The sequence below is a fragment of the Chroicocephalus ridibundus genome, chromosome 4 (genome assembly GCF_963924245.1).
Source record: "Chroicocephalus ridibundus chromosome 4, bChrRid1.1, whole genome shotgun sequence".
In the NCBI taxonomy this organism is placed as follows: Eukaryota; Metazoa; Chordata; class Aves; order Charadriiformes; family Laridae; genus Chroicocephalus; species Chroicocephalus ridibundus.
The window spans coordinates 16,337,420-16,361,676 of NC_086287.1; the positions used below are offsets into that span (position 1 = coordinate 16,337,420).

At 41.8% G+C, this 24,257-nt stretch overlaps 1 long non-coding RNA gene across 1 annotated transcript; it reads right to left on the bottom strand.

Moving 5' to 3' along the window:
* Window positions 1–15,157: 15,157 nt before the first annotated feature.
* LOC134514090 (uncharacterized) lies at window positions 15,158–21,830 on the bottom strand. Its single transcript, XR_010070643.1, has 3 exons — window positions 21,633–21,830; window positions 21,255–21,383; window positions 15,158–15,732 (listed from the first exon to the last, which is right to left on the bottom strand). It is a non-coding gene; the product is annotated as an uncharacterized LOC134514090 (long non-coding RNA).
* Window positions 21,831–24,257: the final 2,427 nt, after the last annotated feature.

The following is a 24,257-nucleotide window of genomic DNA, read 5'->3' on the forward strand; positions in this document are numbered from 1 at the left end:
GATTTCTGGGGCTGTACAAAGCTTTACATTAAAAATAAGGTATAAGAATCTCTTTTCATGGAGTGAGACTGCTAAAATTTGTAAATGGAAGAGGGAAGAAGGCACTTCGATTCTTGATGTGCTTAAAGGGATGCTTCTCGACCAAAGACTTGACTACAGTTCACAAGTGTGACCGTGAAATCTTGACTGTTTGCCCAAATCCCATTATCATTCAGGAAGTTCGTGATGAGTAGATTTAAGCTCCAATCATGCAAAGCATAGGAAAGTATGTGAGAATACCCACCTTTTATGGCATGGCATTTGTTGGCAGTATCGGCTCGGCTGTAGCAGACAAGATTAAAGGATTAGGAAGTAAACCAGATACCAAACTGCTGCTGCTAAAGTTGTAATTTGCCAGTATATTGATTACAGAGGATTTTTTTAAGCCGTCAGAACAGCATCCTGTATCCTTATTTCTATGTTAGCTTGTAACTGTATATCTTTAATAAAATGGAGACCTTATTTAATAAGAAATGTGAGGTTTTCTATTGCTGAGATGCAGCCAATTAGTTTGGTTCATTTCTGTATCTATCTATGTGAATTTGGTTCTTTTTCTTTTTTCCTATTAAGTTTGCTGTGAGAGAGAACAGATTTTTAAGAGTGTTAATATGAGGAGGGAAACCTGTGGTGAAGTCTGTTCTTATTCTGCAGAAAGAGCAAACTTCAGTCTCTTTTGGAGGGTACTAGCCATACCCAACACTGCCTGCCTGCGACCTGATTTCTTTTCTGAAAGACATTACCAGAACAGAGCCCTAAGGCTTGTTCTCCAAATCCCTGCTTAATTTATTTTTTCCCCAAGTGAGAATATATTATAATGCCTCTACTTAAACAACAGAGGAATTCAGCTTTTTAAAAATTAGCAATATGAATGTAAGTAATTGAATGTCAGGCTCCCGACTTTCCTTTCTCTGTAAATTTGCGCTTGGTAGGATGATATTCCACAAGGCCCTCAGTCTGGGTTTTGTTTGTTAATAGCACCAAGGGAGCAACCTGGTAGGAAACGCTCCTGGTGGACTGAGGTAGCATGAAGGTAGACTGGAGTGGGACCCACGCAAAACAGAAATCCGGGGAAACTGCTCCATCAAGTGTTGAAAGGTAAAACTGGCACTGCAGTACACTAAAAACACACGTCTTCCTTGGGCCAGAAGCAAGGCGCTCTACAGGCATCTCATACAGGTGAAACACGCAAAATCCTTACCAATCTTCATAGCGGACGGTTTTAGCTCTGAGCTGTATAAAATTTTCATTTGATGTTTACTCCCTTAAAAATCTAACGTAGTGGACAGTTAAAGGCCGATCTCTTCTGAACGGTTTGAATAAAAGGAAATGTTTTGCATGTATGCAAATTGCATTCAACTGCATACTTTAAAAGCAAAGACCTACTTGCTTTCCTTTGAAATTGCATGATAGAAGTTGCAAGATTTGTAGGGAGAGAAAAGTAAGCAGTCATTTAATTTTGAATTTTAAGAGTGTATTTAATTATTCTGTTAAATGTTGACAGATATAAAGGCTTGTGTACGTGTGCAAGTGTCACTGAAATAATTTGTAGGCTTACATATGGCAGGATGTCTTGTCTCCTTCCTCCATGGAAATTGGAACCCTCCTGATCTGAACCTGTATTTTATTCATTTAGGATATCTGCGTTGCTGACTGTTGAGAAAAAAGTTTAGCATCTACATGTAGACCTTGATTTTTTTTTTTTTTAAATTATTTTGTTTCTCAAAAATAGCCCACTCTTGCATAACTACTTGAATCAACTAAAATAGGTATTTCCTAAAGTTCTTGGCGTCTAGGGCTTTCTGTTGAGAAACTATACTGAAAAGTTTCTGAAAAGTCTTTTAAGAGAACAAAAAAATTATAAAAATCTTAGTTGGAAAAGCCAACTAGGAAATGCACAGAATAACTTAGTATGACCTGATTCTCATGAAAGTATAGTGCTATGAATAATTGCATTTTTGAAAAAAAGAGGTAAGAGCTCTTATATGTCAGGTCTTCAAAATCTCGTCAGTGTTTAGATTTAAAAGCCACTGATGACAGAGATTTTTAGTTGGGTGGCAGAAAATATGTAAATAGTTTCTTCTGGTATTTGTTCTTAAAGCCATTGAGCTTTTGCTTCCTTCTGCCTGCATCCCAGGGGCTGTCCCAGGACTTCTTTTGTCATGTCCTGATCGGTACCTTCAGGAACCCCAAAACTTCATTCTGCTGTATCGTCTCTGTCCCCAAATGCTGAACAAGGTTGGAGAAGGGTATAAAAGACAAAATTTTCTTCTAAGCCTCAGAAACAAGTGCCTAATATTAACGTTGCTGATCTGCCAGGCAGAGGCTGGAGCTGAGCAGCCCTCTGGCCATATCCAGTAGCTGCTCCTCACCATTGCTTGTCTGCTGGGGTAATGACAGAGCTGGGGGAAATGTGCATCTGGGAAAAAAAGTCCTTAACTCTGAACTTATTTTGGGTTATCTAATTAAAAAATTGTGAATTCCTAAGCTTTTTAACTGACTTAGGGAATATATCACGGCATTCATCTTGCCTAACACTACAAACCATATCTAAGCTAGCTTGTAGTCAGTGGAGAGAAAAAGACACTTTTGGGGAGCACTTCAGATGTCATGCGTTAGTCACCAGCCTTAGATGTTTCTGGGGGCCTGATCTGCACTAAATAAAAAGTGGCTGCAGATGCCTCTGGCCACCCCATGCAGGTTGCTAAGAGCGAGTAGGAACAGCTCAGGGTGTGCTCCCCTCCTCATGCCTGCACCCTGTTTGTAAATGATTATAAATAATATATTCAATAAATAATAGAATTTAATGAAAATATTTCCAAATACCACCTTTTTCATAAATGTGAGTTAAAAACACTTGTAGGAGAGCAGTGCAATCTGAGCAGCACTGCGTATTTCTGTCCGTTTTACCAGCACCTCAAGTCTTGCCTGCATTTCGAGGTGGTGAGAGAATGATTAGTATATAGTGAAATAAATAAAAACCAACCTTACCTTGTTTCAGCAAAAGGCGTGGAGGGTGAGTTGCCACCTTAGGACCAATTGCCTTCAGTGGGATGCAAAAAATCAGGCATTGGGATGGCTTCAGGTGCCTCCCTGAATTGCACGGAGAATGTGGGGGTTTTGGTTTGTTTTTCTGTTGGGTTTTTTTCAGTGAATTGGACAACATGGCTGAAAACTGGCCTGAAAGGGAGAATGGTAATGGCTGGGGGACCTGCCAGCAGAGAGTAAAGAAAAGGAGGGTGAGTCAGTGCAGAGTGATACTGTTTTTGGTCTAAAATCCCCAAACCCCCCTCCACTACTGTGCAGAGCAACAGGTGTAACCACAGGCTTTCCCTGCTCCCTCCCCCAGCCCAAGCTAATTTAGGTTTCTAAGCCTATGGAATGAGTACAACATGATGGAGCCAAAATTTATGAAAAAAAAATCCATGCTAATATGGGCTGTAAAATAAATGCAAACGAAAGCTAACGTAAAACGGCTTTTATTCACATGAAAAAATAAACCTGTTAGCTCTGATAATCAATTAAAATATTATAGAATCAAGCAATCACAGATGTAGAAGCTTATCCTCCTTAAAGTCATTATAAATCACATCCTTTCCTAAATCTCTCTATTCCCTCTTATTGCTTACATTATAATCCCTGCCCGGGTATCATTTTCATTGCTAAACATACTGTTTGCCAGTCAGTTTATTAAGATTTGTCTTGATAGTGCCAAAACAAATGCTCTTTTTCAAAGATAAAAGGAAGGCTAATATTAAAATAATAATTTCACTTCTTTGCTAGCAGAGCATAATTATTGAAGAAATTGGCATGTGAAATCTCTGAGGTGATAGGGAATTAGTATGTCAATAGGAGCCTGCTTTGAAGTTGACCCATACTGTTCTTGGTGGTGTTGGGGATACCCAGTTTCTTGTGATATAATGTGGGGAAAGGGAACTTTTTTTGGGGAGGAAACAACGAACAATAAAATTGTTCTTCTTTACTGTTTTTAATTAATTAAAAGCTTTTGTAAAAATAGATGGGACATATAGGAGACGCAAAAAGTAAAAGCAGACAGAAGAATTATAGACTTGAGACTGATAAGAATAGCAAAGGGGCTTTAAGGGGCCTGGGACAATTAAAGAAAATGTGAAACCATTGGTTTTTCAGGGGTTCCTTGATGACATCAGGCTTACTGCAATAATGTCAATGAAGCACTCCCTGTGAGTGCAGTAGGGTTGAAGAGCGTTATTGGATATAGTGAGGAGCACTGTAAGTTACTGCTACAAAAGCAAACACTTGCATTAAGCCTGAAACTGTTATCGGCCAACTCGAAGCCTGGAGGAGGCGTGAGCATAACAGCTTAACAACCCTACTGATTTATATGTAAAAGCTATTATGAACGAGAAGCAGAGCTACTAAAACATGTCCTAAAACTAAGCTTGAGAACAGACAAGATGTAAATGAAACGTGTTTATTTTTTCTGTGCTTTAGTTGGTGGCAGGCAAACCCAGGGCCAAGGAAAGCTGCCAAGGTCACGGCTGTGCGAGTGCTCAGTACTGTGAGCACTGAGAGACGGAAGCTGCTACTAAGTGGGAAGCTTTTAGAGCTTCACCAATCGACACCACTTCAGTTTGAAATCCTCAAGTTACATGAAGACTTGATGAAATAAAATCTAACATGTCGTACAAATATCTACTATATATACTGTATATATAAGATTATATACAAAATCTTATTGTAACAAGAGTGAGCCAAGCAACGTCCCATTTTTGCATGGGTAAGACTATTTCAAATAAGAAATAGAAAGGGCTCCAGTTCATAGCAAATAGCTGATGGATCACTATGGTTGGACATGGACAGACATTGGAAAAAATGGCAGTCTGGTCTCTAGTAGCCCAAAAGACTGGGAATAACGGCATTTGAGATAGAAATAGGTCAAGATGAGGTGGCATGGGGGAAATGTGTTTTAAAAAGAAAAAAAAAATATTAAAATCGTGTCAGTTAAGAGCAGTCAAGTGTCCTCCTATGGAGTTGCATTTCACTTTGCGTTAAATGTGAAACTGTGTGTTCTTTGATGTTGACAACTTCCTTTAAAGATCAAGCCAGCAAGAAACAATTGATGGTTCATGATTTTGGTCCTGGATTTGTAAAGGTGGCCTCAGTGGTGTTAAGTCAATTTATACCATTTGGTAGTCTGGACAATGATATGAGTCCCCCATATCTCCAGTTACAGTAGCTCAGAGAAAGGCAAATATTAAGAGCAGAGTGAAGAGTTAATTATAGTTGCTTAGTTATTATGGTTAATTATGGAGCTTAGTGTCTGCATTAATGTAACCATACTGATTTTGGTGTCATTCTTTCACATTTGTCTCTTACGAATAGTCTGTCTGTTGGGCTTTATCAGTGGGGAACTACCTATTTAACTGAGGGACAGAATATTTAGAAACACTTTTTTTTTTTTTCCTCCTACGACTGAAAATGAAATGTAAGAGTTATCATCAAATTTGAACACTTGGTTTGTATTATGGAATTTGGAGAAGAGTGCATGATCCCTGGGGTGCTCGTCCCAGTGTCCCAAGGCTTTCTTCTGCTTTGGAAATGTCACCCAGAGGAGGCAGGATGTCTGTAAACTTGGCATAGAGGGCTGAAGCTCCTTGTCTTTTTGAGTCCTCATCACATTAGTTACATCAAAGTCTAATTTTTAAAGAAATGTGACTATTGGGCAGATTTGTTTTGTTTTCTGATTAATCGTAGATAATTGGTGCAGAATTATACTTTTCTGACTGCTGCTGAGTTGAGCCTAGACCAGAGTTCCCTTAAGATATCAGTTGGTTGTTTCTGGCTGTCCTCTTAATAAAACTCCTGTTTTATTAAATTCCTGGTCTCTGAATGTAACCAATTCCTGTGTCAAAGTTGATGAGACTCCAGCCTCTCTTCACTATAGCCCTGCCTCGAGGCAGTAAGGAACTATAAATGTTCAGCTACTTCAGGACTAAGATGAATCAGCTCAAAAGATTCATATAAAAAGACATCTTAAATTAGTCCATTTTTAGTCACAGTTCTTCCTGCCTGCCTGTGTGAAGACCCGAGCATCTTGGTGTCCCATTCATTTAACGGAGCCATTGGACATCAGTGATACTGAAATCTGTTTTCAAGCTGCTTCAATGTGAGTAACTTTAAGTCCACAGTGCAATAAATCTTTCCTTGAACGTATGTAGACCACTATAAAGAAGTACATGAGCTACCGGTTCTTTTCTCAGACCCACTAACAATGTACTTGCTTGGTTGGATTTCTAGAGCAATTAGAAATTAAATTTCTAACGTTCTCTTGATCAGAGAACAGAGAAGGTGACGTGTGTTAAAATTGATCTAAAGTTTGAGTTACATTTTTAAATGTATTTTGATTTGGATGAAGTGATACTCTCGTGTGTGTGTGTGTGTGTATCTGTATGTTAAGCTTTCTGCTTTTAAATTCATAGCTTTGCTGTAGAGGTAAGGAGGAAGGTTGTTGATAACTCAGTTTGAGATGCTTATGGCAGAGGGGAGTTGGCCTGGTGATGGGCATCACGCGCTCCACATTGAAAATGCCGCTCTGACCCTTTCCTGCCATGCACCCACTGCACAGAAAGATATTTTGACATTTTTAATGTGATATGAAAGCATATGGATATGCTCTTGTGAAATACAACCAACTGACATGTTTTATGTCACTCTGCTTTGAGACAGCTGGAGCTGAGGTTGGGCTGTAATTATAAACACCATTAATCCTTTTTTTTTCCCCGTCTGTGTGGAGCACAGCCATCCCTCCTCCTGTGCCTTTAGACCCGTAAGGGTGGCTCTCTACCTGCCCCACCTGCACTCCATAGGGGCATTGGAAGGTGCCAGGTAAACTGAGACACTGGCAGCAAGACTTCTGTGTGTATAAGGTTGCGTTAACATTTCTTGGCTGTGCAAATATTAACTGAAAATGTTAATTACTGCTTATACCATAAGATTTTTATGAAAAGGTCACAAGAGGTCATTCAGCTTGTTGTTTAAAAGTGGGGAAAAAAAAAGTAAGACCTCATTGCTGTCCATAAAGAGGTGCTTTGGATCAAACACAAATTGTTTCATGAAGCTCTGAGAAAAGACTGTGGGCTTTACAAGGCAGGTGGTCAGGTTGGTGCTGTCTGGTCCTAACAGGAGATTAACCTCTAGTAATTAATCTCTGTTGACTGAAGATTCATTTCAGTTTCTAGTAAGAGTGGTACGGTGGAGGTTTTTTGCCTTTTAAAATGTGGTGTAACATGAGCTGATGTGCTCCTGGTAACAGGAGCATCTCCGGGGCAGTGAGGAGAAGGCAAGCCCTTGGGACCCTGGTTGCAGAGGCTGGGATGTTCCTGAACATCAGGGCACAGCCAGGGGGATGGGGACCACGTCATGGGCAGGGCTGTGGGGAGGGACATGACCAGTGGAGTGGTGAGGTCCAAGGTGGATGCATGCAGTGGAGCAGTTTCCCAGGCTTCCATCACATAACATCAGTAGTGAAGGCTGTTGCCTTACTTTGGGCACCATCCCCTACACCAGCATTGGATAACGTCTGCAGTGACATAGCTGGTGACCAGCGGGAGAGTGCTGCAACCCTCCTGGCTGGCTTTTGAGCTGCTGGGAGAACTGATGGCTAGAGGAGGGTGTTCAACACGCGTGCACTGTATCCAGATGAGCCCCTCAACCCAACAGCTACTTGAAAGCACTCCCCGAACTCCCCCGAAGGAAGGGGAGGGATCCGCAAGGGCAGCGCCGAAAAGCTTTTTGCAGTCATTAGTGCTGTCCCCCAGTGCTGCAAGCTCCCTGCAACGAGCATGTCGACATCTCTGCGACCTGCTCAGATTTCAAAGGCGGTCCTTCCAACCAGCTGCATCTGAAGAAATGGAGCAATTTTTTTAATTTTTTTTTTTTTTTTGGAGATACCATGCCAAGGCTTTTGAAATGAAAGCTGGGGCAGGCCTAGTGGAGATTAATGTAGGAAAAATGCTGCTGGCTTGATAAGCCACAGATGTCTGCGAGATTTGCTGAGGCTGTTGACAGGTCGTGATGGTTTGCAGCTTGCGAGGTCCCCCTGCCCCGGGACCAATGCGTCGGATACGTGGCTGGCAGTGTGGGACGGGGTTCAGCTCAGTGTGGTTGTTGGGTCAAGGGTTTGAGGAGACCTGGAAGAAAAACCGAGAGCTTTAGATCTGGTCTGCACCCGGGCTGTGGTTGCAGGGGTTGCTTATGTGCTGCACCCATTTATGCAAAAGGAATGACATTTTTTAAAAAATAATGTCACTACTGGCAGCTGGTTTTATAACACTAATGGGAAGACATAAGCTGGTGAAATTCTGTGAAAGCATAAAATGGTGGTGGAAACTCAGCTTATTGTACTGATCTTGGAGGACTGAAAAGGTGACTTATGTTGATGAAATCATTCCTAGCAGGTAGATAGCAGCTGTGCTTCTCTTAACTCTGCATACATAATCAAAACTATGCGACTTTTTTAGGTAAGACCTTCATTGAGTCCTGTTCGGGAATACAAGTAATACTAACAACTTGACAGCGCCTCATTTGCTGGTTTTAAGTTTAAGAGCATCCTCTTGTCAAACACAGTCACAGGGGCTGTGCAGAGTGTGACAGGAGGTTCCCCTGCAGCCTGTTAGGAAAACGGGGTGGTCTGGGTGCGATGGGAGTTTTGTTCAAAGTCGTAATGATTTCTTCTCATTCATCCTCACTTCCTTTTCCTACCAGTCAGCCTGCTTCTTAAATGGTGGTAGATTGACAGAAGGGACACTAAAACTCTAAAATCTCAGTCCTGAATAATAATAATCACTTCACAGTCTGTAATTTTATATGTGAAGTTAGGACTTCCCATCGGTATAACTTATGCCTGTACATATATATAAAGAATTATAAATGGAAATTATATATAAAAATATATATTGTTTAATTCTAATTTCATGTGCCACTTTATCACCTTGTCACTTAGGACTTTAGGTATTGGTTGGTTTTTTTGAAGAAAATATTTTTAAAATTTCTTCTGTCAGCTCCCATTTGTGTTGGTTGTTACAGATGATTGCCTATATAAAAATATGCTGAAATTCATAATTTCTTGAAATTTTCCACACGTATAGACTACATTCTTTGTGAGATGCTGCCAGTTAGACTATTTCTGAATCAAGCTCTGTTGTCTTCATGATATCAAGGCCAAGTTCTTCACTGACTCGTGGAGATAACGTACACATCAAGTTATCCCTTGCACGCTGTCACTGACCTTTCACGCAAAAACCCCCTGGGAGTCTCATCCTCTGCTTGGATTAAGATTCTTCCGAAGCTGCATTCTTGCATGCCCTGATATTGTATGTTCAGAGTTATTTTAGAGAAATTAATTTAATTAAATTTGCTGTTAGTTTTAATGTTGAAGTGATGCTTTCTTCATCACTTTAAAATACCTGTGCATGTACTGGTGTTTATGTGCAACTTCTTGGTAACAAATGAGTAAAAAGTGTTATAGATGATGCTTATCTGATTCTTTTTGCTTGTAAGCACCCAAGAGACTGGTACAGCAATAGTACGGTAAATACCTGATGCCATCTAGTACCATCATAGTATTAGCAAAGGAAATGCTGTTATCTGCATTTGTAAAGGGGTAAGTGAGGCAGCGCCCAAGTGAGCCCCGGAGGAGGGTGGGGTTTTTTTGTCAGCTCTCCTGTCTATGGCTTGTCGGTGCAAAGAAATCTTCTTGTTGGGTTTGCGGCTCCCATGGGGCTCTCAGTAAAGCTCCCACGTGTTATTTTCTAAAATCCTGTATCCTTGGGTGGCATTTAGACCTTCAGTATTCAGGACGTTGTTTTTCCTTACCCAGAGGAATAACTGATGAGTTCATCAGCTGTAGATTGGTGTGAGCCTCTGTGGGGAAATCCAACACTGTAATGTAAATTCAACTCCAGGAGTTTTGTGATGGGCAGCAGGGTAAAAATGCTCCCCCGTTTGGGGTGGGAACGTGCCTCCCTATCTCCAGACAAGGCTTATTTTAGGTAGCTCGTCTGCTGTGCCAAGGCAGCCTGCAATGAGGATGATTTTGGCATTGTCTATAGCTTTGTTATGCGAGTCTGTAGGGTAAGACATAAGTGCGGTTTAATGAGGCTCCAAGAAAGAGAGTTTTGATTAACTTATGCGCTTGCTGAGTTTTTGACAGACTGCTGTGCTATAGCTGAACTGAACTATGACTTCTAAGTAGTTCTTAGTGCCTTTAATCTTATTTTCATGCTCTTAATGATTACATTATTTAAATACATTAATTGTTGAGTGCAATGGATCTGTAATCTGAAAATATCTTAAAGAAGTGGGTATCTGAATAAAATTGCTTGTAAAGTTTTCTTTGTGGAAATAAAAATACAAAACTTGCCACATAAAATGTCAGAAATAGCAGTGCTACATAAAACCCCTGCAGGACTGGTTTTTTTAAAGAGTAAGGGAAAAGTGTAATTTATGCCTATATAATTAGTGGTGTTTTACCACTGAAATGTACACCACTTGGAGGAATGGTCACTGGAGCCTTTCACACCTGCACGGGGTATGAAATTCCAAACAATTAATATTTCCTCCTGAAAAGAAATCTATTGTGCCTTAGCAAAAAACATATTGCAGGAGTGAAAAAAAACTATGGTAGAGCAGAATGTGTGATAATGGAAGATGTACTGTCAAAGATTTTCTGACATGTCTTTTCATTCCAAAAATTAAATATGGAATAACTTTGTGAGCAAGTGTCTCTTGGAAGGCTGAATTTATTGTAGTATTCCTTGTGAAAGGCTTTTGCTTGTCAAAAATGGTAACAAGGAATTACGTGTTTTTGCTTGTTTTTTAAAAACAAAAAAAAGGTACAGTGCCATTTGGTCTTTTTGTTGAGAACTGAAAACAAGTAATATGGGGTTAAAAGTAATCTTAAAAATGAACAACTTCTCTGTATTCCTACTTATCTTCTAGCTGAAATAAATGGCAGAAGAGGGGATACCATGCAAGTTTTTATATTAAATATTAGTTCACTTTGTCCTGTCCTTGCTGTGTAGGTCTTCACTTTCTATTTCTCCAAAGGCGGGGGAAGGGAGGAGGGAAGGCCGCAGTGTAGCAGTCACTTCATTTTTACACTTGCATATTCCATGAATGTCACTAGATTTTAGTTCTTACACTTAAAAAATTTTATACTTACCTTGAGAAAGTGAATACCTGAAAAGAAGGATCTTTTAGTTGACAGCTCCAAATGTCAGTCCTGAGTGTTTGTGGAAGCATATTAAAATTATTTCTTTAGGAGTGAAAAGGAGATAGGTTGTTTGACAAAGAAAATAAAACAGGCATTTGACTTCCAATAGTCTGTGTTTTCATAGTCATATTTGTAGAGAAAGGGTGAAAAAGCATCCAAGAAAACAAAAGCTGAAATCCTTTGCATCCCTGGTGCAAAGCAGGAAGAGCCACCTATGCTCCGCAGGCACTCAGTGCCATCCCTCTCCTGGTTCCCTATTTTTGGAAGCCTCTGTAGAAGGTCAATGGGAAACATAATCCCCGGCTCCTCAGGCAAAAGCAGTATGGATTATCATTCACAAGAAACTGAAGACGGATTGCTAGTAGAGAGAAAATAGTTACTCCTGTTAGTATTTCCTAGATGAACGCAGCAGCTTAAATTTCAGTTGTTCAAAATTAGTTGATGAATTAAAAAGAAAAGCTTAGCTCCCCCCCAACCCCCCCTTGGGTAAACAATTCATTTGCTTATATCTAATGTTTGAAATCTAATGACTGTTGCTGAGCAAATATTTCAGGAAACTATCTAGACAAGTCTTTTAGTATATATTTTAAGAGAAGAGCTATTTGTGAATTTGGTAAAAACGAATCATATATACATTCAAAATCATATACTTTGTTCTGTTTTCATGTGCAATTGCTACACTTATATTGGGAAGCAATAAATACCTATATTGATACTTTATGTGCTTTATTAGAAATAGCTGTTGAAAGAAAAGCATAAGGTGGATCACAAAAGAGTTGTTTGGAAATTCCTCATTTCCACAATGGTTATCTCCTGTTGAGGATTCTTGGCTCTCGTCTCTCTGGTCACATGAGGATGCTCTGGACAGGAAGTTGCTTCCCATCTGTCAGCTGTGCTGGATTTTGTCTCTAAAAAAAATAAAAAGAATGAGGGATTGGGATACAGGGGAATGTCAGGGTAAGATACATAGAGGATTTGAATAAGGGGTTTTGTTGCCGGTATGCCTGAGCCCATCCTACTCTTTAGCTCCAACTCCCCAGCAAGCGTGTCTTCACGAGCGCAACAGCGCTGGGTTTTGCCTGTCATGGATGAGGGTCTGGTCCCCAGCGCATCCCTGGTCGGGAGCTGTGGCTTTGTCCCTCTCATGCCGATCGGTGGCTGTGACTCTCAAGAAATCTCAGTACATGCCTTTTCTGAGGAAAGTTTGATTTGTGTTGTCTTTTAAAAACCTTTTGAATGTTAACTAAAATAATCAAATCTTAAAGTGCATTTAGAAGTTGTATTTTAAAATTCTGTTTCTTCAGAAGGGTAGGAAGTGCCAATTTAATCATTTTGATGAATACAAAAAGCTGATTTATGGCTGCTTTTGACACTCAGTCATGCAGCAGAGGCAAAGGAGCAGCTGGTAATGCGACCAGTAGAAGTTAAAATTAAGGGAAGGAAATGCTATATAACAGAAGCAGAGGGATATTATTAGCTCCTGCGCTCTGCTAGAGAAGATCCAGGGAATGAGAAAAGCTCTTTAGGAGGCCAGGGGAATTTCCGTGAGGCTCCTGTACCCATCTCCCACACACCAGCTTTCAGGATCGATGTTTCCCAGGAGGAGCCGGTCTGGACCAGGCTGTGCTGCAACAGAGATGATGAAGGGTGATAGATGCAGAAAGGTGCTGGGCAATCCCACAGCTGAGTCCACTGCTTGCAGCTTGTTTTTGCTAAAAGAGATTTCTTCAGTGTCATTAAGTGTGCTGGATAAGAGAGAAAAATGTCATGAGTTGAGGTAGCTTGAGGAATTAAAACGGAACTTTTTTTCTGCATGTTGCATCATGAAATTGGGCAGGACCCGGGTGACCCTTCATTTGAAGCCAGGTGGCAAAGTACAGACCTGCTGACACACACTGATGATTGCACCTGGATTGCTATGCTTGGAGGGTGCCATGTCAGTAACACATGGAAAATCAGGATTTCTGTCCTGTACAACCCTCTGTCATGGGAAGCGTGAGGCAGTCCCTCTCCTAACCTTACTAAGGTTGCTCTTAGAGCTTTGAGTCTTGCTCATACATTTCTCAGTGAGAAACTGCTCCAGGCATTGATTGCTCTGACAGTGCAACCTTCTCTTCTTCCTCCTCCTGTTTTACCATCTGCTTCCTTAGACGAGCCCTCAACCCCCTGAGCTCAGTAGGCTGGCAAAGAGTGCGAGGTGCTGTAATGTGTACAAATTCAAATTTCTGCAAGGAGTGAAAAGGCAAGAAAAATTAACATTAGTAATATTTAACTTAAAACCAAAAACCAAACAAAAAAAACCCACAACACCCATCCCAACTTTCGTAAAACAGAAAGTAGTTCTTCACAAAGGAAACCACAGAAGGAGCATTTAGAAGGGCAAAGAAAGAAGAATTCAAACCCTGGAAAAGGTACATGTGATACCAAATGAGGCCAGGTCTGGCTCATGATGGCTTTTGCGACCCTTCTGCACATACTCAGATGAAATTCTCTTTCTAAAATGCTGAGAGAGTTGAACCGTACCCAATACACTGAAGGAGATACCGTTGACACTTGGTAGCAGCATTAATACTTCCTCGTGTCTGCCAAGGACTCCTCTCATGATACAGTGTAAGATAGCATTTGTTGTTTTCATAAATGCACCGTGTTGATGCTGATAGTTATTGCAGGATCAGCTCAGGCTCACAACTGCTTCTCAGTCATTTGCAGCTCTTACTGAACTATCAGATTGTAAAAAATAAACCCTTGCAACTAGGCTCATGCATTTAACATTGCGTTTTAAACTATGGAAAGGTCACCCTCCCTTTGCAATTTTTCTTAAGTTTAGGCAGTTCCTTGTATACAGCAGCCCCCAAATTCTTTTCTGCTGGCAATGCTTTTCAACTGAATTCATTGAAAGATTCTGTATTTTTGTCTCAAGATAGTGAATGAAAGTACTTAAAGATCTGTTCAATAGCTATTCTTTACAATTTCTGCCCGTAATTTTTCTCCAACCTGATACTTCTCAAAAATACTCATTTCCATTTTGTCTTGGCTCCACTTCTCATGCAATTTACAGTTTCTCTGCTAATCTTTAATCTTGAGTAATGTTTCTCCTGTGTCACCATGGTCAAATGGTTCATTAATGTCCAAACACGACAGATCTTTTCCATCAGCTTTCTTTGATAAAATTTTTCTAGAAGAAAAGTTATTTAACTTGGTACACGCAAAGCTTGTTAAGTTGGTCTATGTTATACAATCGCTTTCCCCTTTGTCTCATCAAGCTTCTCTCTTCTTTCCTTCAAGATTTCTTCAAAAGTATTCTTCAAGATTTCTTCAAAAATACTTCAATCTAATTCTTTTGACTAATTTATCTGAGCTCTGTTTTTAAATATTGTCACTATATTCTTGCACTATAATCTTTTTTTCTTAGCTGGAAGCATCCATGACCCGGGAAACTTATCATAAATACTTAATGTAGCTTCTTCTGCCTTTCTTTCATTTCTGTGTCCACTAACCTGGATATATTAAATTTTTTGAGTTTTTCTTCTATCTTAGTTGTCATCATCTCATATCCTCATTACCATTATTTATATGACCCTGATCCATCTTGAAAACTGAGGTCAAGTTCTCATTTAAAGCTGTATCTAGATCATCCTTGAACTATGTCCTACCTGTACTGTGTATCACCCTTTTATTTTCTTTCTTTCTCCCTTGCTATTCTTCTCTTATTTGTACACAGCAATCTTGTTGCTGTTAGTTCTGAAACACAACTCTTCACATCTGCAAAACAGCATTTGTTCAAATTGTATTAAAAAATAGAATAATCTTATTTAATAGACAGTGTGATGTTTTTCTTACACCTTAAACGTTTTTCGAAATCCATGTTGCACTTTTTAAAATCAAGTGTATATTTGTGTCATCTTAGAAAGTGAGATATTTTTTTATTTATTTTGAAAAAAAGAGCTAAAAAGGAAAAGCAAGTGCTCCCAAACTGCAGATTGAAAATTAGTTTGTCCTTAGCAAGTGAGATGGTTTTGGCAGCAATCGCACTAAACAGGGATTTTCCAATCTTGGCTGCTAACATGAGATTCCTTGTTTAGGATCACATTGCTCGTAGATTACAGAATTGGCCACAGAATAGACACACTACTCAAATGACAGATTTGTCCAACCTGTGCCGTGTTACAGGAAACGGGGCCATGTTTTGTAAACCAGAGCTAATATTTTCCATCTGTAACCAAGTACAAGACTGATGAAGGACATAAAGAATATTCTGCAATGGAGAATGGAAGAAGAAATCCCTAGTCTTTAAAAAAAAAATTATTTCATTTTTTATTTCTCTTATTATAATTTGTAGTACTCTGAAAATTAACATTACTCTTTTCTAGAAAAAGCATACCTTAAACAGCCCAAAGCAGCTATGAGCAGGCAGGTTCTCCAGAGAGACTTTTGTAGCTCTTCTGCACTTAAAGACAAAACATTTCCATTTAGTAGCTGACCTTGTAACATTCCCATGAAAATGCACTGCATATGTTGTTGGGCAAAATGTCAAAGATGGGTCGGTTATGATGTGCTTCCTGCCCCCCTCCTTCGTACAGGACTGAACAGGCTCTGCCAAATTTTATTTCTTTTCTAGTACACCCAAACTTCTGTATGTTGTGAGAAAACCAAGACTCCTACTTCTGCTTTACCCCAGCAATCCCCGTTGAATATGTCAAATCTAGAAATGAAGAGCTAGATATTGGCCATAATGAGCTTCCCATTTCTCACACAAAGAATGAGCAATGGTAAATATTTCACGTGTGTCCACTTCTGCAAATGCCTTAGTACTTGGGGATAGTCAACTTTTGGCAAGTGTTAATAGATATTTAGCTTATCATAGCACTAAAATGCCCTGCTGAAGTACCAGTTCCAATCTGGGGAGGGGGGAGATGGACTCTCCTAAACCACTGAAGAGATATCCCACATTGGAGCTACTCCTCTTTGATAGTCAGTGGGCAGAAATAACAATGCATCTCTTCCTGAAATAGGTACTTCCAGGAGGCTGGGTGAATCCTGCCCTCAACTGGCCATTTCTTTTCCCTGATTGTAAGGGGAGAGCGGCAGATGTTTATGTTGTAGGTCCCTGATCCTCAAAGTTGCTGAGCATCTTGCAGCCTGTTAAACGTGAATAACCATCATTTTTCTGGTTTGTCCTCTCTAGAGGAGGGCCCGCTGGGAGATGCTGCTGCATTTTCAAAATTGGTTTAGAGAGAGGTGGAGGCCCTGTCTGGGGTGGCAGCAGGGTCGTCCTCTGTCAGCAGCTCTCGCTGAACTCATCACATGTGGACAGGAGTTCACATTTGCAAGACTGGAACTGTGTTTTAGAAGATACGGCCAGAAGCGCCAGTGGGAAAGTGAGAGCTGTAGTAAGATTTAAAAAAAAGAAAAAGGATCTTAATGGCCCTCAATGGATGACAGCAGGATGCAAGAGGGGAGATGCTTGCCACAAGCTGGGTCTTCCAGGGCGCTTAGGCTGTGTACCCAGCAAATGGTGCTGGTTTTATGCAGAACAGATGGCCACAAAAGTTTCACACTTGTAAAAGGGGATTTCTAAAAGGGCAGAATTTGGCTCAAAGTATTTCTCCGAGGTTGTGGTGCCTGCAGCAGTCATGGGGATGTGTTTTAACCGCAGACTGAAAAGTGCTGTAGGTATAAATAGTCCTCTGCCCAGTTGTATTCAATAGCAATTACTGCATAAAGCCCATGAGTGGCTAATTTTTTTTTCATAAAGATTGTCACTCTTGTAAACCGTCACACCCACTTCCACCCTAATTTCCATCTGCACAGAGTAGCACATGCCTAATCTAGGACTGCGATGGAGGTGGACAAATATTTTAAAGTGCTTCTAGAAAGTAGATTTCATGGATAAAGATTAGCAAATCACTGATGGGAAGCGCAACTCAGTTATGTGTTTCAAGAGAAATAAAGTAGCAGAGCTAACTTCCTTCTACCAGACAATGGACCCGGCTATAAATTTCAGTTAGTAATCATATATTTCTGATATATATAGAGAAAACTTATTTCTCAATGCTTGTAAAACACTAAGGTAACTTTCAAGTAAAGTTTAGTATCAAACAAAATGGTTTTCTCATACTGAGCAACAAACTTTTCCAGCAGGAAACATCTTGTAGTGGTTTTACAGCCCCAGCCTTCAGTAGGCTATGTAAGAGAAATATTGGTACCCTCTCAAACGATAACAGAATTATAGACTGGTACTTTAAAGGAGCTGTCATCTACCTTAGGTAGTCAGTGTCCATCAAAATAGTGACGGAAAAAATTAGAGATTGTGATTAGGAGGTCGTTCACCTGGGGGAATGGGTAACTGCTTAAGCTGACTGCTGTTCCAGACCTGGGAGTCTGTGCTAGTTTTATTGTGAACTAAGACTTTGAGCAATGGTCTGGGACATGTTATGATATCTGTAACTACAATTTGAGTGAGTGAACACCAACAATTCAAATTAATCTTAAAGAAGAGGGTTTGAGGTGTCTAGCTATAAGGGGAGGGGTTGCTTTTTTCTGCATTTTCCTCTGGTAAGAGTGAGAAAAATTTTTCCAAGGTAAGTCTTGAATTTGCTTTAGATTGGTGTTGTTTAGGATAAGAGCTCTCCTTGGGCCAAAAAGCAGGTGTACTTGTTTATTTGATAATATTAATCCTTCTAGAGTGAACATTGGTATTTTTTTAATGTAATACCTTTTTCACCTTCTGAAGAAATTATCATTGATGCTTGGTACTGCTTTTGCTGAGGTTAAGTCTAGAGTTTAGGCTTTGCTTAGGTCTGAGTTGAGCAACAGAGAGGCCTCATTATTAACAGTTTACGTTAGTGACAGGGAGATGGGACAGCAGAGCCAAATGCTGTTTCCCACATCTTCACCCAGGAGGAATTGGAAGAGCAACACTTTGGAGGTTGCTGTGTGGTGATGAAAGTTTGGAAATGGAGATCTTGTTTGACCTAGATAACAGAAACACACAATAAAGCTAATCCTCACAAAACGAGAGCCGGTGTTGGAATCGCTAAATGCTGCCTTACTTTTTCAAAGCAGGTCGTGGACAATTGGCTGTCTCTGTTCACTGGGTCAGAGCCTAGGGCAGTGTTTTTCCTGGCTGGTTATAAGTCTTCTGCCTTATGCCAGTTTTGGCCAGGCAGTTTAAGGGCAGACATTAGCTGTCCCATCCACAGCCTGCTCCTCTTGTCTGGTAGGCTGCTGTTGATTTTAAGATTAGTAACAAAGTTGGGAAACAGGGTTGTTTTAGAAAAATAGAGTTAGCTGAGCCTACATAACTAGTGGTCTCTTAATGTTTGCAGCTACAAGATAAAGGCCGGCTTTAGCAGACACACGCACTTCTGTTCAGCATTTGCCAGAATGACCCATGATGATTGTGACTAGGTCTGCTGATTGTGGCTTTGTTTATGAGCAGAATTGGAGCTAGGTCTGGGGATGTCAACACAGAGGATTCAGGCTTACATTTATTGTGGGAACGCAGCCCGGCATAGATAGGTAGGATGAGAGCTCGCACTTGCAGGAACCTGCTCCTCTCTGGAGCAGCATTAAGTTTTAGTTTTCCTAAACTGAACTAAACAGTTCTGTAGTATTAAGGCAGTGGTTAGTGCTGAGATGGAGACTCCAGCTGAGGAAAGCCAAGGGTGTTGGTTCAGTTCTTGAATCCTTGTACTTTAGTCAAAGTTGGATGAGGAAAAGGAAAATGCTTTATTGTGCTCAGTGTTGGTCAGGGATACACCATCGTGCTAAACAGAGCCAGCCTTGCAGCTACCGCTACCAGGAGCCGAGGTGGGCCCCGTAACTGGTTTGCTAGTTTAGATTCACGAATGAGTTACCAAAGACTAGATCTAGATCTAGTGACAGCTGAGGATGGAGGTTAGCAAAGGGACTGCAGACTTTCTTCTGCTCTTTGCCCGGCCCTTCAGGTTTAGGCTGGAGGCTGGGTCTGGGTGTGTGGTTGTCTAGTGACTCATCCTGGGGCCGTGTTTGCAGGTGGGATTAACACCGGATTAAGTAAAGATATAGGACTAGAAGGAATTAAACACCTTATTTGTTCAATTCTTCCCATTGTTTCCCATTTTGGGAAATTTCAGCCTGTCCCCAACTCACTCGGAAGCTCCTTTTGTGGATGATACGTGAATCTCCAAGCACAGCTCTGACCCTTTAAATTTCTTTTCAGTGGTAAATTGTTATTTATAGCAAGGAGTTTGACAGAGGCTGTGGAATTATTGGCTGTATGTTTTATAAAGCAAGCCAAATGAGGAACAAAAATAATTCGGATTCAAATTCCTCTAAGCCCAAGCTCTGCATTAGCTCTGCTGCTATTCATGGGATCCATAAAAATCTGCATTAAAGCCTTTTGGATTTGTTGAGTTCTTCTATTATCTTGCAGAATTTGGACCTTTAGCCTAATTAAACCCTGGAAAAACATGAATTTGGTGTAGATGGAAATTTGACAGCAGACATGGAAGAAGATGGCGCATAAACTGTTAAATTGCTGCCACGTGAGGAAAGGGACAGGAGGAATACATGGAGCAACGGGGACTGTGGTGTTACCATTTGGGAAAATCTGTTGTGTTTTCCAGACCATTTCTCTGGGATGGGGAATGACCTGGGACGCCCTGGAGACATACCTGGGCACCAAGTCAGAGTCACGCGCAAACACGTGGCGAGGGACTGACTTGCACTTGGCCCTGACTCTTTGCGTTAGAGTGCATAGCAAGTAGGTCGGTCACCACACAGGCAAATTAAGAGGCTGCCATCTTCCTGTGGCACGAGAGCGAGCTCCTGAGGGTAGGAAAGCCACTGAGAGGGCAGTAAGAAAAGCCACAGCCAGATGGGATTGTAAACTGCTGGGAAAACCGGGAAGAATGGGGAAAACAGTTGTAATATTTGTAAATATTATCTGCATCAAACGGAATGTATCTTGGTGTTGTGAAAAGCTTTGTCACAGCTTTGTGAAGAATTAGGTCTGCAGTGAAATGGGAGCAGATGAAAACTGGAAGAGATTGTGCTAAAACTTGTGAGGTTTTTACCTTTCCAAATATTTATGTGGGACAGCATGTCTTGTCCCTGTTTTGATCACCTGCTTGCTGCTGAGTGTTTTCCCTTTCCTCCTTGGACTTTAATGGAGCAGCAGTCTAATAAAGGACTTGGATTTCTTTTCCTCCCCTGTTCTCCCTGTTAGGAAGATGAGTTAAATGTCCTGGCAAGCAGATCCGAAGCATGTCCTTGAGCTTTTGGGAGACCTAGAGAAGGGTCCCTGTGTTGTGTGTCAAGCACTCCCAAGGGTCCTGTCAGACTAGAAATGGGCGTTTTGGTGTTGCTAAAAGGTGAGAAAAAAATCCATATTTAGTTCCTTTCCTCATAAACACCAGTCTTGCTCAGCCCTGCATGTTATGGTGGACTGTGCTCAGGTCCTTGGCGAGCCTGGGCTTTCCCAGTCCATCCTCTGTCCTCCCACATATTTGGTGTGCAGTTAGACAGTCCAGGGCTGCATGTGTTGAACCAGAAGCTCCTGGGGGGTGTTCCCCCCAGTCTCCCCACGGTGTGCATCGTCCACACTTTCCTCACCATGGGGGGCACTTCTGGAGGCCGATATTTCATATTGCCACGTTGCCACAACCCTCCATGACAAGGAGAAAATTTCAGTCATTTGCCTCATTGGGTTGCAAACCTTTATGAATACCGCAACTAATAGCCCGGGTAAGTGGAAGATTAATTTCTATACCACCTGGCGGCAAGCTGTGGATTAGGCTGCTGTCCCTCGTGTGGGTTTAATGTTGGAGGAACGGGGCACTGGAGTACCCAGACAATTGGCCTCTTGTTTAAACAATGAACTTCTCGGTCTTGTTAGCCAGCGCTCTTAAATTTTCATTTTATTCTGGTATGCAGGCTTGTGTGATGTGGAGAATTGCTTCAGCTCAGAAAGACTGCAAACCTGTTCAATTAAAGGAAATGCTCAGATCCAGCTGTTGGCGTCCCATGAATGCCAGCGCTCCTCACAGAGTAAATAAGACCGACACACTCTGCCCTTGGAACAGATACGACAATTTGTGCCTTAATTCTCCTGAAAAAAAGAGCCTTTGTTAGGGAAGGACGGTTGGGGAAAAGGGTAGGAATGCAAAGCTTGGTGCAGAAAATGCCCAGCGAGACAAAGTCTTCTGCAGATAACAGTGAGGTCTCTATAGCATGAGCCCAGTATCAAGGCGCCATAAGAAGCACGTACAGTACAAGCTCCTGTTACAGCTATAGAATTGTCTTGTAAATTTTGAACGCTTTCCTCTCATGAAAAAACACATGTTGCAGAGTAACTTACCCTGTGCTTTCACTTCCAAGAAACTGGCTAACAAGCGTAGCTGTGGTGTACACGCACTTGCCGTGTGTGCAGGACCATACTCGGCACCATTTGCATCTGGTTTGTCAGTTGCGTTGGTTTTGGTGACGTGTCGGTGCATTCATTTTTGGGTGACGGGATTGTCTGGGCAGTATTGGATGGTCAGTTGGTTATGCCAGATGCCTTTGTACAAGTCAGGAAAAAAAAACAACGTGTGTGTATGTAAAAGGTCTTTTATATATTTTTGGTATATCTACATATATAAACATATATATATTATTTTTTATATAGAAATTATAATATTTTATAGATATTTTATTTGTACAAAGGGCTGCAGCAGTTTCAGTAGGTGTGGAATACGCTTCAACTACAAACGCACAGCAGCTGACCTAATGCTTGTGGCTCAACCAGGAGCTGAGTACCTGGGACTGGGTCAGGGGAAGGAAGGTGTTGAGATGGGACAAACCACTGGAAGAAATATCCATCTTCATCTGTCTATCTACCCAAATATGTGTATATATACGTAAATAAAGATATATGTACTTGTGTGTGGCTCTGTGTGTATATATATAGCATTTAAGTACATGCACACGTTAAAAAATAAAACAAAATCAAATGCCTGAGTTTCTTGCCAGGTTGAGAAAGGGCCGCGGTGCTTTAAATTGCTGCAGACAATGCAACAGCCTTTGGGTCCGTTTTGCATCTTTTCTGATGTGTGATGCTTGTTTCAGACAGCAGCCGAGGCCACCGCCTCTGTGCGAGGACTTTCACCTCTTCTGGTGGATGGTGAAACACTGGAAGATCTTTGAAGGACTGCAAAGAAGGGAAGGAAACTGTTACTACGTGGCAACAATGCGTTTAAGGTATGAATAGCACCCCTCATTCCTCCATTTATTATTGTATATATCTATTTATTATTATTGTGTACTTTAAATATACATTACTAGTAACAAAATGAAAGAGCTGCTTTGTAAATAAAAAATAAATACTTCTGACATTCAGCATGACATGATGTATATATGGTTTTTTTCAGCTAAGTTAAAATAGCAAAACCAGAGAAGAGCTGTGGTCCAGTTGATGAAACGGTGTAAGTCAGAGTTGTGATGCTATGGCGAGTGGGCTGAAAACAAGCACTAAATGCCCCTGTGTTTGCATCAACTGTTACTGCGTAAGAACACAGAGTAAATAGTCAAAAGCATCCAAGCAGCTCCAGAGCCAAAGCCCCACTGAGGTTTTTGGTTCCTGACTAGTGTAGATGCTTTCAAGACTTCTCCCCCAGACTGACACCACCCTTAGACAAATAGTGGCAGATTGTCGCTGTGAGGAACGTCTCTAACCGTTAACCTTGTTTGTGCAGATATGCTGCCAGGAGGAGGAACAGCAGAAGGCTTGGTCCCAGGAGCTACAGTTCTGTCCCACCACACTTGGACATGTTCCTGCCCCCTCAGCATCCCTCCTGCTGCAATGCAGGTGCTGTGTTGGAGCAGTTTGCCTTCCCTGCGCCTTCACCCCTGGGACTGTGGCTGGTAGGGTGGGTCTTGCTGTAGCAGAAATGTGCACAGAGGGAACATAACACACCACCTCCCTCGACAGGGCTTCAGCTCAGGCAGAGCAGGGCTGTGCAGTGGCGGGGAGCGGGACACACAAAACCCTTTCAGCCTTGAAAAATGCCAGTGGGCCTGCAGGCAGGCTCCTGTTGCACAGCAGCCAGACTGGCTGGCACCCCAACGGGGTGCTTCATCCCCAGACAGCTGCAGCCAGCCCTGACAGCACCCAGGCAGGAGGAGGGGGATGCGAGGGCTCAGAGCAGGCTGGAGGGCAGCTCTGGGGAGAACCTCTGTGGCACCCAGGGGCGCTGCTTCATGTGCTGCACAAACCACTCACCCTGCAGCTGTGAGACACCAACCGCTCGTGCACCCCCCACCTGCACACCACACCTGAGGCACAAAACACACACCTAAACCACACAACACCCACTGGAGATAAAACCCGCTCCTGCACAGCACTTATGCACTGCACACATGAAGAACAGAATAGGTGCATGCTGCACGCTTGGGATACAAACCACGCTGGTGACACAGGACCTGCGTGCTACTCGCGCAATGCACAGGTGAGCCACAAAACAGTGGGGCAGTGCACAGGGTGTGCCCCACACCACCTCTGCTCGCTGCACAACATGCACTCTTGCACCACAATGCACTTGTGGGTACACATGACACGTGTGTGTCACACACGTGACACAGAACCTGCATTGCACACTTGTACCACAAGACACTCAGGCATTGCACGCTTCTGCTCCACAACATTTATTACACCACACCCATGATGCTGCACGTGTGATGCACACGAGGACGTACCACACCTGTGCTGCACGTGTGTAACACTGCATTTGCCACAGACCTGTGACATGACACAACACCCCGCATGTGTGATGCTGCATGAATGTCAGACCCCATGTGCATGATACGACACATCTGACCACACGCATGAGACACCTGTTACGCCTGTTATGCCCATACGTGAGGTACCACAAACAGCACGTGCTGCACACACCTGAAACCACACACGTGACGCTGCACATGCATCACACCCCACATGCATGATATA